Source organism: Hyla sarda, chromosome 4, assembly GCF_029499605.1.
Source record: "Hyla sarda isolate aHylSar1 chromosome 4, aHylSar1.hap1, whole genome shotgun sequence".
In the NCBI taxonomy this organism is placed as follows: Eukaryota; Metazoa; Chordata; class Amphibia; order Anura; family Hylidae; genus Hyla; species Hyla sarda.
The window spans coordinates 331,490,222-331,508,493 of record NC_079192.1 but is presented as its reverse complement, the minus strand read 5'-3'; the positions used below and the strand labels follow the sequence as shown (position 1 = coordinate 331,508,493).

Below are 18,272 nucleotides of genomic sequence, written 5' to 3'. Positions count from 1 at the left end.
TGTAAATGCACATGGCCCCTGACTTCCATTCCAAACAATTTTTTTCCCAAAAGCTTGGGTTACAAATTTTGGGGGGAATTTTGTCCTATTACCCCTTGTAAAAAAAAATTTATTTGAGGGAAAACTAGCATTTTAGTGAAAAAAATAATAATAATTTACACATCCAACTCTAACGAAAAGTCGTCAAACACCTGTGGGGTGTTAAGGCTCACTGACCCCTTGTTACGTGCCTTGAGGGGTGTACTTTCCAAAATAGTATGCCATGTGTTTTTTTTTTTTTTTTTTTGCTTTCCTGGCACCATAGTGGCTTCCTAAATGGGACATGCCCCCAAAAAACCATTTCAGCAAAATTTGCTTTTCAAAAGCCAAATGTGACTCCTTCTCTTCTGAGCATTGTATTTCTCCCGCAAAGCATTTTACGTCTCAACATGGGGCATTTCCATACTCATAAGAGATGGGGTTACAAATTTTGGGGGGCATTTTATCCTATTAATTTGAGGGAAAACTAGCATTTTAGTGAAAAAAAAAATCATTTACACATCCAACTTTAACGAAAAGTTGTCAAACACTTGTGGGGTGTTAAGGCTCAATGGACCCCTTGTTACGTGCCTTGAGGGGTGTAGATTCCAAAATAGTATGCCATGTGGGTTTTTTTTTGCTGTTCTGGCACCATAGGGGCTTCCTAAATGTGACATGCCCCCCAAAAAACATTTCAGAAAAACTCACTCTCCAAAATCCCACTGTCACTCCTTCCCTTCTGAGCCCTCTACTGTGCCCGCCGAACACTTGACATACACATATGAGGTATTTTCTTACTCGAGAGAAATTGGGTTACACATTTTAGTAAGATTTCTCTCCTTTTACCCCTTGTAAAAATTCAATAACTGGGTCTACAAGAACATGCGAGTGTAAAAAAAGAAGATTTTGAATTTTCTCCTTCAATTTGCTGTTATTCCTGTGAAACACCTACAGGGTTAACAAACCTTTTGAATGTCATTTGGAATACTTTGAGGGGTGCAGTTTTTATAATGGGGTAATTTGTTGGGTATTTCTAATAAGAAGTCCCTTCAAATCCCCTTCAAAACAGAACTGGTCCCTGAAAAATTTCAATTTTGAAAATTTTGTGAAAAATTTGAAAATTTCTGCTATACTTTGAAGCCCTCTGATGTCTTCCAAAAGTAAAAGCATGTCAATTTTATGATGCAAACATAAAGTAGACATATTGTATATGTGAATCAATATATAATTTATTTGGAATATTCATTTTCCTTGTAAGCAGAGAGCTTCAAAGTAAAAAAAAAAAGCAACATTTTAAATTTTTTCATCTAATTTTTGAATTTTTCACCAAGAAATGATGCAAGTATCGACAAGATTTTACCACTAACAAAAAGTAGAATATGTCACGAAATCAGAATGAAAGGTAAAAGCATCCCAGAGTTATTAATGCTTAAAGTGAAAGTGGTCAGATGTGCAAAAAAGGGCCGTGTCCTACAGTGAAAATTGGCTGGGTCCTTAAGGGGTTAATAGAGAAAAAAAAGGGGGCACCTGGAAGACCCTGCCGGGGCAACAAACAAAAAAGTCGTCCAGATAGTGAATTATAGAAGTGCTGCCCATCTCGAATCGCACCACCCACTCCAAAAAAGTACTGAACATCTCGAAGTAGTGACACGAGATCGGACAGCCCATGGGCAAACACACATCATAATAAAACTGATCATCCACACGACACCCCAGTAGGTGATAACATTACGAATGAACCGGCAGCAACCGGAAAGCCGACTCAATGTCGATTCCCCAGCCCCCCTGACCAGCGCCACCGCCCTGTCAAAAGAGACGTAGGAAATGGAAGCATCCTCCTTAGGAATACCATCATTCACCGAGGAACCCTTTGTATAGGAAAGGTGGTGAATAAGACAATACTTCCCAACCTCCTTTTTCGGTACCACACCAAGCGGGGAAACCTGCAAGTTAGAAAAAGGAGGGGAAACAAAGGGTCTCATAAAGCGCCCCAAGGCAACTTCCTTATCATTCTTGTCCTGCAGCACCTCCACAGGAGGAGCACTCATGCTTGTACTTACACAAGCTGAGGAATCTACAATGCCCTTCATTTTACAACCAACATGCACAAGGCCGTTGCACCGCCACTGTACCTGCAACCCCAGATTAACCAGAGGCCCCAGGCTGAAAGGATTACATCCTCTGCACCATCATCAATCGCAACCGTACGTTGGTTGTCTTGACACCCCAACCCACCTCCGGCTGCAAAGCCAGGCGGCAGACGTCATACCGCCACCAAGCAGTACCCCCAGTGCTTTATAGGCATTGTAAACTCAGTCTATGTACACAAAAAGCTCCAAACAGCATTCTGGATGCTGTCCACCCATAATACACCCCAACACCGCAAATGCCTTTAACCAATTACCCATAGTCTTAGCAACCCTGGGTCTCTTAGGAACCGACCTTTCCGTCTGGGGCCTACGCTACTTATCTACAGTATACTGGTCAACAGAAACCAGTGACCACAAATCCCCATACTGATTACCCCAAATCTTTTCCTTAACCACTTCCTCCACATGCACACCCAAAGGGCTAATCCCACAAAAGAAGGCTTCCTTGTGAACGCCCCCCCTGACAGGGGATGCCCACTGAACCATGGCCACCACAACTGTCTGAACTTCCAACCAAGCTAGCACAGCCTTCAGAGTGGGCAAGAAATCAGCTGAACCACTCCCATTTTTCCAGACCCCTGCAAAGTCAAAGTCACCAGTCTGCGCAGGAGCACCAGCAGAAGATGAGGGCCCACCCGATGATGTAGTAGGAAGCGGATCCGCAACCACCACTGGTGCCGGAACCGAAACCACACAGGGCCGACTACCCCCGTGGGAAGACCTTCATGACGACCCGGGATGCCGCCGCTTCCCATCCCGTCTGTGTGCTCTCCTATCCGGTCTTGCTGAGCTCCAGGAACTCTGCCCAGAGGACGATGAGCAGGATCTGCGGGACCGCTCTCTGCTCCTGGAATCCTGGTGGTAACGTCTATGATACCTTTTAGAGGACCCGGCTGTCTTACTCTGCTTACAGCAGCCAGAACTCTGGGAAGACGACCATTAAATCATTAAAAAGCAGGGGGGGGACTGAGAGACTACTGACCGAGAGGGGGGGGTGAGTGGTTAGCTGGACAAATAACTGCCAGATATTCCGGTGCGTCCTCATAAGGAGGCCCATCATCCTGCACCTCCATCTGAGCAGGGGTGGGCTGATGTGGCACAGTGGGACCCCCTTGAGCAGTACTGGGGCACAGACTGGAGCAGGTGGGGTATTAGGCACCTCATCCGCCGATTAGGATGCCTGAGAATGTGCAGAGACACCGGAACCCATTGTGGCTGTAACGCTGCTTTTAGCCGCAGAGCCTGGTAGTCCGGCAGCCACCCGCACCCGACACAGAAACTGCCGGCAGCATACCAGAAGCGAGGAATGGAGCAGCAGCAGGGCCCCCAGTCTCGACAAGCAGCTGAGAAAAGAGCACAGACCAATTCAACTCATCAGCCATTTCGAGGACAGAACACTTCACTCGAGTGCTAGTGAGTCAAAGAGTGCAATGGAGCTTTGTGACATGGTTATACACACATGTCCCCAAAAACCATTTCAGAAAAATTTGCTTTCCAAAAGCCAAATGTGGCTCCTTCTCTTCTGAACATTTAAGTGCGCTCGCAGAGCACTTAACGTCCACACATGGGGTATTTCCATACTCAGAAGAAATGGGGTTACAAATTTTGGGGGGCATTTTCTCCTATTACTGCTTGTAAAAATTTTAAATTTGGGGAAAAACCTGCATTTAAGTGAAGAAAAAAAAATGTCATTTACACGTCCCACTTTAACAAAAATTTGTCAAACACCTGTGGAGTGTTAAGGCTCACTGTACCCCTTGTTATGTTCCTTGAGGGGTGTAGTTTCCAAAATCATGTGCCATGTTTTTTTTTTTTTTTTTTTTTTGCTGTTCTGGCACCATAGGGGCTTCCTAAATGCGACATGCCCCCCAAAAACCATTTCAGCAAAATTTGCTCTCAAAAATCTCATTGTTGCTCCTTCTCTTCTGAGCCCACTACTGCAGCCAAAGAGCACTTTCATCCACATATGAGGTATTTCCTTACTCGAAAGAAAAGAAATTGGTTGACAAATTTTGGGGGCTTTTTCTCATTTTACCCCTTGTAAAAAAAAAAATAATAAAAAAAAATGGTCTACGAGAACATGTGAGTGTAAAAAATTTTAATTTAGAATTTTCCCCTTCAATTTGCTGCTATTCCTTTGAAACATTCAAAGGGTTAACAAACTTTCTGAATGTCATTTTGAATACTTTGAGGGGTGCAGTTTTTATAATGGGCTCATTTATGGGGTATTTCTAATATGGAGGGCCCTCAAATCCACTTCAAACTGAACTGGTCCCTGAAAAATTTTGATTTTGTAATTTTCGTGAAAAATCGGAAAATTGCTGCTAAACTTTGAAGCCCTCTAATGTCTTCAAAACATAAACACATGTCAACTTTATGATGCAAACATAAAATAGACATATTGGCCCACATTTATCATTGTCCTTAGACTGTTTTTTGTGTCTAAAAAAGGGGCAAAAAAGGGGCAAAAAAGGCGCAAGCAGGGTTTTTTGCGCCTTTTTTTGCCCCTTTTTGTTTACACATTTCTGCTGATTTTGAGTTGCAATCCATTGATTTTGAGTTGCAATCCACTGATTTTGGCAATAGACATGATATGGAAGGGATTTATTATTGCGCCTTTTTGTAAAAAGGAGCAAGAAAAAGGCGCAAAGCCACTGAAAAGTCTCTAAAACTACACCAGCCCAGACATGGTGTAGCTTTTTGGTGTATGTGTAGACAGAAATTTCAGAAAAAGTGACCTGCACAAAATTTATCAAAGCTCTTTTACCTTTTAATAAATTTGGTGCTCCTACACATTATCAGCACACAAAAAAAGGTGTAAAAAATGCTTCACTTGCACTGCAATGATAAATGTGGGCCATTGTATATGTGAATCAAAATATAATCTATTTGGCATGTCTATTTTCCTTACAAGAAGAGAGTTTCAAAATAAAAAAAATTGCAAAGTTTTCCAATTTCTCATGAAATTTTGGAATATTTTACCAAGAAATTATGCACGTATCACCGAAAATTTACCACTAACATAATGTAGAATATGTCAGGAAAAAACTATCCCAGAATCAAATTCATAAGTATAAGCATCCCAGAGTTATTAATGCTTAAAGTGGCAGTGGCAAAAAATGCTCTGGTCCTTAATGGGGTACTCCACTGGAAAACATTTTTTTTTTTTTTTAAATCAATTGGTACCAAAAAGTTGAACAGATTTGTAAATTACTTTTATTAAAAAATCTTAACCCTTCTAGTACTTATCAGCTTCTGCATGTTCCAGAGGAAGTTCTTTTCTTTTTGAATTTCCTTTCTGTCTGACCATAGTGCTCTCTGCTGACACCTCTGTCCATTTAAGGAACTGTCCAGAGTAGGAGCAAATCCCCATAGCAAATCTATCCTGCTCTGGACAGTTCCTAAAATGGACAGAGGTGTCAGCAGAGAGCACTGTGGTCAAACAGAAAGGAAATTCAAAAAGAAAAGATTTTCCTCTGGAACATACAGCAGCTGATAAGTACAAGAAAGGTTAAGATTTTTTAATAGAAGTAATTCACAAATCTGTTTAACTTTCTTTCCAGGGGAGTACCTCTTAAAGGTCAAAATGGGCTTGGTCCTTAAGGGGTTAAAGGGGCACGCGCCCTAGGAGGCTGAGGCTCATGCGTCGGGGCTGCGGGAACAGAAAGACCAGGGAGCTGAGTGACGGGATGAGATTTGCATGTGGGCACGTCCCATGATGAGATTCCCAGTCCTGCCAGCAGCAGAGACATGACAAGAGAATGCTCACGGCCAGCTGGTCTGGCCAGAGCGAAGATGTTACAGTGCATACAGCAGCTGATAAGTACTGGAAGGATTAAAAATTTTAAATAGAAGTCATTTACAGATCTGTTTAACTTTCTGGCACCAGTTGATTTGAAAAAAAAAAATTCAATTGGAGTTCCCCTTTAAATTATGATATCTCAAAAATAGTGCAAGTGCCTTAAAAAACATCCTAAACATTTACAAGGTCCTTATTTTCTGTGGTCTGTGTTTCAGTTAATTAGCATGTTTGGCACCACATATGGGATACTTTTTAAAATTACAGTGCCAGGGTAATAATATTGAGAAAATCACTATAATTGAACATGTGCAAAAAAAAGTTTACTACTACTTTGCTTTCTTTATTAACCTTTTCAGGACGTAGGGTGTATGCATACGCCCTGCATCCCAAGTCCTTAAGGACATAGGGCGTATGCATATGCCCGTGAGAATTCCGGTCCCCGCCGCTAGCCGGTTGGGGACCAGACCGGGATGCCTGCTGGAATCATTCAGCAGGCATCCCGGCACATCGCCGAGGGGGGTCCTGAGACCATACCAATTCAGACATGCGATTTTCTGCTATTCCGGGCTGATCGGGCCTCTGGTGATCCGATCGCCTGGAAAATAGGGATGATCGGAGCTGTCAGAGAAGGAAGGGGGCAGTAAAACGATCTTTACTGCTGCCCATCTGCTGCCCTTCTAGTGGTTGCCAAACTGCAACTCCCAGCATGCCCAGACAGCCAAAGGCTGTCTGGGCATGCTGGGAGTTGTAGTTTTGCAACATCTGGAGGGTCACAGTTTGGAGACCACTATTACAGTGGTGCCCAAACGGTGGCCCTCCAGATGTTTCCAAACTACAACTCTCAGCATGCCTAGACTACCCAGGCATGCTGGGAGTTGTAGTTCTGTAACATCTGTCCATTCAGATTTTGCAATTTTCAGGAACATTTTGAAAATTGCTGCTATAATTTGAAGCCCTCTAATTTTTTCAAAAAGTAAAAATATGTCCATTTTATGATACCAACATAAAGTAGACATATTGTATTTGTGAATCAATATAAATTTATTTGGAATATCCATTTTCCTTACAAGCAGAGAGCTTCAAAGTTAGAAAAATGCTAAATTTTCATGAAATTTTGGGATTTTCCACCAAGAAAGGATGCAAGTAACAACGGAAATTTACCACTAAAATAAAGCAGAATATGTCATGAAAAAACATTCTCAGAATCAGAATAATCGGTAAGAGCATCCCAGAATTATTAATGCTTAAAGTGACGGTGGTCAGAATTGCGAAAAAGGGCTGCGTCCTTAAGGTGAAAATGAGCTGCGTCCTTAAGGGGTTAATCTTGCAGATAAAGTTGGTGCTATAAATCAAAAATATATGAAGCTATTAAACTTTTCACAAATAAGCAACTATAGGTCTCCTTCCCTAATGGAGCAAAGGAGCCACTATGGATCTGGATCTTTGTATTTCAACAACCTACATGGGGAGGGACTGACCACCTGCCAGGTGTATTTTGAGCATAGTGGAAAAGCTTTTAAGTCTGTGCTACATCAAAATTCTCACTTACACATAATTATTTCTATTTTGGTAAAATAAAAAATAAAAATACATTTACAATGTACAAGAATGGGCAGTAACATATATTTATACTTTATTATAGACAAATTGGAATGTGATTTCTTGACATCCTCCTCTGTCAAACCCCTGGCCTGCTTCCATTACATAGATTATATCCCAATTATGTGGACTGACTCAGAACAACGTAACATTACATAGACTTAATGAATTTCATCCCACTATAAACCTCTGTATAAAGAGATGCATGATGTCCTGAATGAAGAAACCCAAGGATTCTAAAATACTTAATTTTTATAATGTCTTTTATTTCAGGTAAGCCAATGAATCATAACTGTAATACAACTATTTTGTTTCTCTTATTGAGAAAAATAATATGGTCCTAGAGCTATGTAATAACTAGGCAATGCCAAAAGCAATAGTATAGGTGCCAGCTATATTGTTGTGCAGGAGTATATAGCCCCTTAAAGGGGTACTCCAGTGCTAAGATATCTTATCCTCTATCCAAAGGATATGGGATAAGATGCCTGATCGCGGGGGTCCCGCTGCTGGGGACCCCCTTGATCTTGCATGCAGCAGCCCATTACCATCAGTCCCCGGAGCATGTTCGCTCCGAGTCTGATGACTGGTGATCACGGGCTGGAGCATTGGGACATCACGGCTCCGCCCCGTGTGACATCAAGCTCCGCCCCCCCAATGCAAGCCTATGGGAGGGGCGTGACAGCTGCCACGCCCCTCCCATAGGCTTGCATTGAGGGGTGGAGCTTGACATCACACAGGGGCGTACCCATGACATCACAATGCTCCGGCCCCATGATCGTCAGTCATCAAAAAGTTGTATGTTCGCTCCGGGGGCTCATGGAAAAAACTTTTTAGTACCTTATCTTCTGCTAATATTGGCTGTAGATCCTTGATGATATTACATATTTCCTAAAGTGCCGGATTGTATGTTTCTACCAGTGGTATACGTGGTGAGGTTTGTTTCTCTCTCTATTGTAGCAGGTGTTCACATGGTGTTTGAAGAGCAGAATGTATTTTCCTATTGATGGTCCTTGGTCTGTATAATTTTTGTTTGAATTTCTCAGATAGTGTTTGTAAATGCATGTCTTTGTCATCAGTATGATGATATGTGGTAGCTTGGCTGTACATGATGCCCTTCTTAGTGTGTGAAGGATGGAAACATGAATTGTGTAGATAGCTGGATCAGTTTGTGTGTTCTGTATACTAATGTATTTAATGTGCCCTTGTTTATTGTTATATTAGTGTCTAGGAAGTTCACACTCTCTGTAGAGAAGTCCATTTTGAGGTTGAATTAAATGTGTTGAAGGCATCATAAGTTTTTCTTTTCCTTTTGTCCAAATAATGAAAAAATCATCAATGTGGTCATAGTATCTGTAGAATTTGTGAAGTTGTGTATCAAAAAATTGCTCTTCTAGGTCAGGCATGAATAGATTGGCATATTGTGGTGCCATCCCGGTCCCCATTGCAGTGCCCATCATTTGTAGCTATATGTCACTGTTGAAGCTGAGGTAGTTGTGTGAGGATGAATTCTATGAGTTTGGTGATGATTTTAGGACTGTATTTCCAGTTGTGGGTTTGGGATAAGAGACACAGAGAGCATGCATCAATTCCATCCATGTGTCTGAAGTTACTGTACTGGGATTCTACATCCATTGTTACCAATATGGAGTTGGCAAGCAAGTTTTTAATCTAACTGAGTTTCTTAAGAAAGTCAGTGGTGTTCTGTATGACTATACAGGACACAGCTGACTTTTATGGCTATATAAAATCGTGACCTGAACTGGTCATTTGAAAGAAGCACCTAAGAAAGGTCTGCTGGTGATTTGCCTGCATTTTCCTTTGGGTGTCAAGGTACTAGCTCATGGTCACAAACACTGGACCAAGCACCGGGCTGCTGACCAATGATGATATATCTATATGTCTGCTCATGTGTTTTGCCCTGAGTGCAATCCATTCTGGCAAGTAAATCTACCATTATTGTTGCACACGGTATATTACAGGCTTTACTATGCACCCACCTCTCTTTTTCTTTTTTTTACTATACAGGCTTCTTTTTGGTCCAGTATGGCCCTGATCAGATGGTACTTCAAAGCCACACTATGTTTGGATATAGAATTACCTATAGTTGAGAGGGTTCAGCTCCAGTGTTTTCTGAGGCTGATATTTTAGATGAACTTACAAGTTTAAAGTGGATCCAGATGGTGCACCGACCCCCGAGTTCTTAACCTCTTAAGGATGCAGGGCATACCAGTATATAACGCAGGGTCAGGCAGTCATGGCGGGTCGGTCCCGGTGGCTAATGAAAGCCGAGACCCTGGGCTAATAGCGTGCGGCACCAATCATTGTGCCGCATGCTATTAACCCTTTAGACGCGGTGCTCAAAGTAACAAAAATACACTTCAGGCAGCTCAGTCAGGCTGATAGGGACCATTGTGGTGAAATCACAATGTCCCGATCAGCTAGAACCCGAGCGGAGGGTCCGTTACCTGCCTCCGACACGTACGATTGGCGATTGATTGCTCCAAGCCTGAAATCCAGGCTTGAGCAATCGACCGCCAATAACAATGATTATTGCCATGTTTATGCATGGCAGTGATCTGTGTGGAAGATCAGTGTGTGCCGTATTATAGCCACTAGAGGGGGTTATAACACTGCAAAAAAAAAAGTGTGGAAAAAAAGTTAATAAAGATTTAACCCCTTCCCTAATAAAAGTAAGAATCACCCCCCTTTTCCCATAAAAAAAAACAGTGTAAATAAAAATAAACATGTGTGGTATCACCACGCGCGGAAATGTCCGAACTATAAAAATATATAATTAATTAAACTGCATGGTCAATGGCGTATGTGCAAAAAAGTCCAAAGTCCAAAATTGCGTATTTTTGGTCACTTTTTAAATCATAAAAAAAAACGAATAAAAGCTAGCAATAAGTCCGATCATACAAAAATGGTCTTCAGATCATGGTGCAAAAAATTAGCCCTTATACTGCCCCGTATGCCGAAAAATAAAAAAGTTATAGGGGTCAGAATTTGACAATTTTAAACGTATTCATTTTCATGCATGTAGTTAGGATTTTTTCCAGAAGTAAGACAAAATCAAACCTATAAAAGTAATTGTATCATTTTAATTGCATGGACCTACAGAATAAAGAAAAGTTATCATTTTAACCGAAAAAGTTACTGAGGAACGGAAGTCCCCAAAATCTACAAAATGGCATTTTTTCTTCAATTTTGACGCACAATGAATTTTTTTTCCATCGCGCTGTGGATTTTTTGGTAAAATTTGTAACATCACTGCAAAGTAGAATTGGCAGCGCAAAAGAATAAGCCATAATATGGCTAATTTAATGGGTTATGATTTTTAAAAGGTAAGAAGGAAAAAACGAAAGTGCAAAAATTTAAAAACCCTGAGTTCTTAAGGGGTTAAATAGCTTAACTATTGCTGCTTCCTTGACTGATTTGTTTAAAGGGAACCAAGCATCAGATTGTACCCTATATAACGCTTGGTAAAGCGTTATATAGGGTAAGATAGAAATCACAATATGAATTCGAGTAGAATACAGACATAGTGCACATCTACAATCTTGTATAATGATCTGATTGCTTCTCAGCACAATATCAAAAACTAACAGGTTGTTAGTATACATTTTTGATCAAAAAGTACAAGCCCACTCGCCACGTCAAGGCCACCCATTCAGAGTGGGTCCCTAACGTCCCTAGCATAAAATGGCGTAGCACTGGGCGGCGACCACCACTGCCGCAACACAGGTGCCCACGGGGGGGGGGGGGGGAAGCGACCCACTGGCAGAGCGGCCCCAATGCCTCTCAAACCAGTCTATAGGCCGCACCCGCCCGCTGACACAGCGCCACGGCAGCAACAGACGCCGCCCCGCACCACACCAGTGTGAACAAGGTGTAATGGCTCACTTACCTTGCTCTCCCAGTCAGACTGGGAGGCAGCTAGGAGTGAAATGGCTCTAGTGTGGCTAATTACCACCTATATAGGTTTGGGCTGAGGGGGTGGGGAAGAGTGCAGCACATGTTCAAAAAAAAAAGGGGGGAAGATAGAAATCACAATATGAATTTGAGTAGAATACAGACATAGTGCACATCTACAATCTTGTATAATGATCTGATTGCTTCTCAGCACAATATCAAAAACTAACAGGTTGTTAGTATACATTTTTGATCAAAAAGTACAAGCCCACTCGCCACTTCAAGGCCACCTATTCAGAGTGGGTCCCTAACGTCCCTAGCACAAAATGGCGTAGCACTGGGCAGCGACCACCACCGCCGCAACACAGGTGCCCACGGGGGGGGGAAGCGACCCACTGGCAGAGCGGCCCCAATGCCTCTCAAACCAGTCTATAGCCCGCACCCGCCCACAGACACAGCGCCACGGCAGCAACAGACGCCGCCCCGCACCACACCAGTGTGAACAAGGTGTAATGGCTCACTTACCTTGCTCTCCCAGACAGACTGGGAGGCAGCTAGGAGTGAAATGGCCCTAGTGTGGCTAATTACCACCTATATAGGTTTGGGCTGAGGGGGTGGGGAAGAGTGCAGCACATGTTCAAAAAAAAAAAAAAAAAAGTCTCATAAAAAGAAATCTCATATTCATATTGTGATTTCTATCCTTTCTTTTTTTTTTTTTTTTTGAACATGTGCTGCACTCTTCCCCACCCCCTCAGCCCAAACCTATATAGGTGGTAATTAGCCACACTAGGGCCATTTCACTCCTAGCAGCCTCCCAGTCTGACTGGGAGAGCAAGGTAAGTAAGCCTTTACACCTTGTTCACACTGGTGTGGTGCGGGGCGGCGTCCGTTGCTGCCGTGGCACTGTGTCTGCGGGCGGGTGCGGCCCATAGACTGGTTTGAGAGGCATTGGGGCCGCTCTGCCAGTGGGTCGCTCCCCCCCCGTGGGCATCTGTGTCGTGGCGGTGGTGGTCGCCGCCCGGTGCTACGCCATTTTATGCTAGGGACGTTAGGGACCCACTCTGAATAGGTGGCCTTGACGTGGCGAGTGGGCTTGTACTTTTTGATCAAAAATGTATACTAACAACCTGTTAGTTTTTGATATTGTGCTGAGAAGCAATCAGATCATTATACAAGATTGTCGATGTGCACTATGTCTGTATTCTACTCAAATTCATATAGGGTAAAATCTTTATTTTCACCATTCCCGGGGGATGCTCCTGCCCCCAGGGATGGTGAAGATATGAAGTTATAAACTAGTCACCGCCGCCGCCGTAAGTAGTCACCTGGGCAGGGAGCTCTTCTCACCAACTCCCGTTCTTCGACCGGCAGCGTCGCCCCCTCCGCTTGCTTGATGGGCCGCGTCATCACTCTGCTCCGTCTGTTCGGTGAGCGGAACAATGACGCGGCCCATCAATCAAGCGGAGGGGGCGTCGCTGCCGGCCGAAGAACGGGAGTAGATGAGAAGAGCTCCCCGCCCAGGTGACTACTTACGGCGGTGGCGGTGACTAGTTTATAACTTCATATCTTCACCATCCCTGGGGGCAGGAGCATCCCCCGGGGATGGTGAGGACAACAATTTTACCCTATATAACGCTTTGCCAAGCATTATATAGGGTAAAATCTGATGATTGGTTCCCTTTAACATGATGTGTTATAGATGATAGGAAAATGGCCAGTGTTGTACCCCTTTACAAGAAGGGTTATAGAGAAGAGGCTAATAACTACAGGCCATTTAAAGTGACTTATTTAGGGTGTATTTACATGTACAGTATCCTGCGCATATTTGATGCGGCATATTTGATGCTGCAGATATCAATGTAAACTAAATCACACATCTTAAAATCTGCAGCATCAACTATATGCAGGATACTGTATGTGTGAATAGGCCCATAAAAGGATTATTTAGCACCCATAAAACTATTTGCTGAATGTAAGGCAGCATGGTTTTACTGAGGGCAGATTGTGTCAAAGTATTCTAATTGATTTCTCAATATGTTAGTGTTGGTGCCAGGGATATCACCTTTCTGGATTTTACTAGCAACCCCTTTGATACCATTCCAAATCAGAACTAGTAAATTAATTATAAAACTAAAAAAGATTTTAAAGATTTTTAAAACTTGCAACGTTTCCAATATTTAACCCCTTGACTGATAACAAGGTGATTTTTGTGCTCTCACTGTTGTTATGGAACCCTTGAGAGTCCCCTCCATGTTGGACTGTTTCTCATTCTCTCCATTTATTGTAAATTTTATTTGCAAGCTTTTGGGGCACATACCCTGAAGGGCTCTTCTTCAGGTAAATTTACAAATAAAAGAAGAGCACTACATAGACTTTATTGGGCCTAACATAGACTACTGGTGACTATGCCTGGTCTGTTTCAAAGCCGTATACCTTTCATTTGTGAGACATAAATGCCTAGTAAACTATGCTTTTGCATCCAGTATATAAAACACATACAATAATAAAGGTCTTAGTTCTATGTTTAGTGTTTTAATGGTGACCTTCTGTGGTTCAGTGACTAATAACAGTTAATGTGTTTGGGAGTGCTTTCAGCACAGTGACAAATGTAGGGGGTGGAGAGCAAGCATCTGATCTTACTCTAAAAATTAATTCTTGTATAATTCTTGTGGGAACAAATCTAAGATTTGTTAAGTCTTTGATCAGCTTTATGGTAAAAAAATACTCTGCATATTGAAAAAGTATTTTAAATAAATGCTATCTATAATGGGTGCTATTAAAGTGTATGGACAAATGCCAGTACATTGGTCCATCGGCACAGTGGGCAGAAATATATAACCATCTAGAGTGCCACTTTATTACAGGCAGTAGGGGCTGCAAGTTTAATGAAAATAAATTCTTAACTGTTTGTGGGTCTGCTGCTAAGTCCCCAGTGGTGCTTATCCCTGCTGATGTTACCCCTCTTCAGCATTTACACTGCCAGTGACAAGGTAGGAGATTTCCACTTGAAAGTGGCCTGTCTGGATGAAGTTCAGTGTCGGTATCACTGACAGCTGACAATGAAGTGAGGGAGACTCAGGAGTTGGGACTGTGAGTTATCCCTCTGATTCTAGTGTCCACTGAGCACGCTAGAGCTGCAGTTTTATCATGATTTTTGCTAAATTGTGGCAAAAATTGCAGCAGGAAGGCCATTTGTCAATGTTTTTATAGGCCATCCATAGGATAGGGGATGGGATGCTAGATTGCGGGGGTCCCGCCACTGGGGACCCCCGCGACCTCCTGGCCGGCAACAGCGATGTCCGTAACACGGAAGCTTGCAGCTTCTGCGTTTGTAACATCACGCCACGCCCCCTCCATTCATGTCTATAGTAGGGGGCATGACGGCTAGTACATAGCCGTCACGCCTCCTCCCATAAAAGTGAATGGAGGGGGCGTGGTGGCTTGCATCGCCAGTCATCGGGCACGGAACGGAGTTGCTGCAGCGGAGATCGCGGGGGTCCCCAGCGGCAGGAGCCCCTCCATCTAACATCTTATTCCCTATCCTTTGGACATTGGAGAGGGGAACATATTGAGAGGCATAGAGGCTTGTGTGAAAAGGGAGCTACAAGGCAGGGAGACCAGATGAAAAAATAAATGGAAATTTGCACTAAACCTTTTTATCTTGAATTGCCAAGAATTCATAGCAATTACAGATAAAGCACAGGATTATCATATGGGGTTACTACATGTTCTTAGCATGGTTCAATATCAATAGGCAAACTTACGATTGTCCACATCAGGGTGTAATAACTAATTGATAATGTTAAGTGATAAGTGATAATGTTGCTTGATGCTGCACTACACTTCCCATCAAAACAACAGATGATACCCAATGATCCCCATTATAAGTCATCTGAGTCCATCAGTCACACTTGTTATTTCTAATTTGACAGGTTTAACACTGCTGCCATTGTTTCTGCTGCAACCAAAGCCATGAATACAATGTAAAATGGGCCTCATCAATTCATATACTTTTTCTGATCTCAAGGATAAAACCATCAGCGAACTAAGGTTCATTATATTCAGTTGTAATGTTAAAACTACTTTATCTAAATCTTGTTTTAAGTTATACAAAATGTAAAACCACATGTTATTAAAACAAGTTTATTAAGCACTGTTTGTTTTTTAATAATTACATTTATTTTGGTGAGATAAATTTAAACTTCACAGCCCTTACTCCTCATAACCATCCATAAGGTATATATTATAAATTTATTGACAATTTGTACAGTGATCAGTTTTTACCGTGGTGGCATAGACCTTGACCATGCTCGACCACTGTTCCAATCAAGCTCCTCCAAGCTGCAGTCTTGCAGTTAAGGAAAGAAAAGGACCAGGGTCCGGCATTCTCCCTCACATGACCACATCTCTCCCACCACCTGCTTCAATGATTTCTCACCATAGAACCAGGGCTCAAGTCCTACAGGAACAGATGGGAACAGAGATCCTGCACTTTTTCCATAGCAGGAACAGTGATTAGAAGGAGTCCTGCAGGACCAGCCCTTGTGTTTAAAGGAGTCCTGAGGAGGAATAGGATGAGGTATCACGCCACAGTCCTTAAATGGGCACTATCAGATACAATAATTTTTGATATGTTATAAAGCATGCAAAAACCATATGATTTGCAGTTGCTTTCACCAGAAAATTTTCAATATTTCATACTGAAAAAGCCAGTCAAAAATGTGGCCACTCGGGGTCCCCATGCCTCCTGGGACACATACCAGTCCTGCAGTGATTGACAGGGCTGCAGGCAGGTCCAGAGCTGCTGTGCTTGCTTTTGGCCCTCTGTGAGTCAGAGCAGAGTGAGGGAGGGGGAGGAGTCATGACAGTGAGGAGAAGAAAGGGGCACGCCCCATGACTTTGCATGGACAGAAACCTCACTGAGCAATGTTGGTAAGTGAATAAAGGTAATTCTGAGAGAAATATAGGTCGTAGACACATAGAAATTTGAGGTACACGATCAGGATGAGGTACTTAGCAACATATAACAGTTTTTTGGGGGGGTGGGGATCTGACAAGAAGCCCTTAAGAAGCCTTAAGATTAATTCAACTCCATCATACTCTTGTAAGTCCTTACCCCTAAGCATTAACTCTATCCTAGCTTTGTCCACCTCCCAAGTTGTGTTTCTTTAGGCCTAACTGGTAGAGTTTGCTTACTTGTTAATACTGTATAAAGAGCCACACTGCTGTTAAGATCATATAAAACAAGTGGCACTTTAAATAAAATCCTTATAGAGAGGCTTCGAAGGCCGCGTTCACATACATCAGTTGTCCAGCAGTGTTTCCTTCCGGCGTGCACTGGAAGGAAACTGATGCTAGAACTTATAACATTCATTATAATGTTATACAAAATGTAACATGGATGGTTGGACCCACTGGACAGCCCCGGACAGGGAAATGCAGCTTTTTGCATTCCCCTGTTCATTGTGCCAAAACAATGGATGCCGGATGCTACACAACTGATGACAACTGATGTATGTTGTCATCGATTGTGGCATCAGTTACATTGAGATTTCACCTATGCCGGACACTGAACATGTGAATTCAGCCTTGCACTTTAAATCCAAAAAACCTCTGTAGTGGACCTTATGCCCCCAGTCTTTACTTCTAACGTGGTGTTCACTTTTTCTATGCCCTTGACACACAAATTGCCAAGGCTATTCTGATATTTATTCAATTTCATTGTTCAAGTTCTAAAATTGTGACACTGGACAAAACAGGAGCAAGAAAAGTAAGAATATTATGTCAGGTTTCATTTCATTTCTCTTTCATTGGTTTAGATTTTATGTAAAGTGGCCCTTTAAGATGAAAGTTCTGAATCAAGAAATAGTTCTAACATTGAAATATATTAAACTAAATGTGAGAGTGAATACCGTACTCTGTGGAATATAATTGTCACTTGTATAAAATGTAAAACACCCTCTGATTTTATTTTTGACAGGTTGTTCAGGGAACTAAAATTATATTTTCTAATGAAACAGTCAAGTATACTCTCTCTTTCGGAATGTATTATATTTAAATATGAGTCAATTCAAGAAGAATTAAAAGACTAAAATAAATGTTTTTTTTTTCTTCTGCTTCTCTCATAGAAAACAGAGCATATAGTTGCACAGCAATCACAATGCTAATGCTTCTGTATCAAAGCTACTGTAACAATTTGCTGAAGAAAATGACAAAATATCAGAAAAATTGAAGTGATTTCATAGAGCCAGGGCACTTAACAAAAACATAAAGAAATGTCTCTACTAGTGGTGGTTAACCCATTAAGACAATGGACATAAAAGTACATCCTGGTGCCCTAATACTTAACGCTTCAGGCCGTACATTTACGTCCTATACATGAAGCGACTGCAAGAGCTTCGCGCTTTTATCGGCAGCAGGACCCGCCAATAATTGTGAACATCAGCGATCACACTGATGCCTGCCATTAACTTTTCAGATGCTGTGATCACGGCATCTGAAGTATTATTGGGGCACAGTTAGACTCATCCGACCACCCAAGGCCTAATCACAGGGGTCCGATGAGTCAAGTTGGTGGCAAGTGGTCTCGTCATCTGCCTCCTGTCACTCTTCTGCAATCTTTTTCTATGGTCTGCCTTCTGGTAGTACTGCCATCTGCCTTCAGATAGTACTGATCAGCGCTATGCCTATGCATACAGTGGGGCAAAAAAGTATTTAGTCAGCCACCAATTGTGCAAGTTCTCCCACTTAAAAAGATGAGATACGCGTGCAATTTTCATCATAGGTATACC

The 18,272-nt window shown here is 42.3% G+C and overlaps 1 long non-coding RNA gene across 1 annotated transcript in view; it reads left to right on the top strand.

Moving 5' to 3' along the window:
• The window catches only part of LOC130369627 (uncharacterized), a 46,426-nt gene extending 30,827 nt beyond the window's left edge, over positions 1 to 15,599 (top strand). Inside the window, exon 4 of the long non-coding RNA XR_008892844.1 lies at positions 15,414 to 15,599. This is a non-coding gene — a long non-coding RNA (uncharacterized LOC130369627). The remainder of the gene's footprint in view (positions 1 to 15,413) is intronic.
• Positions 15,600 to 18,272: the final 2,673 nt, after the last annotated feature.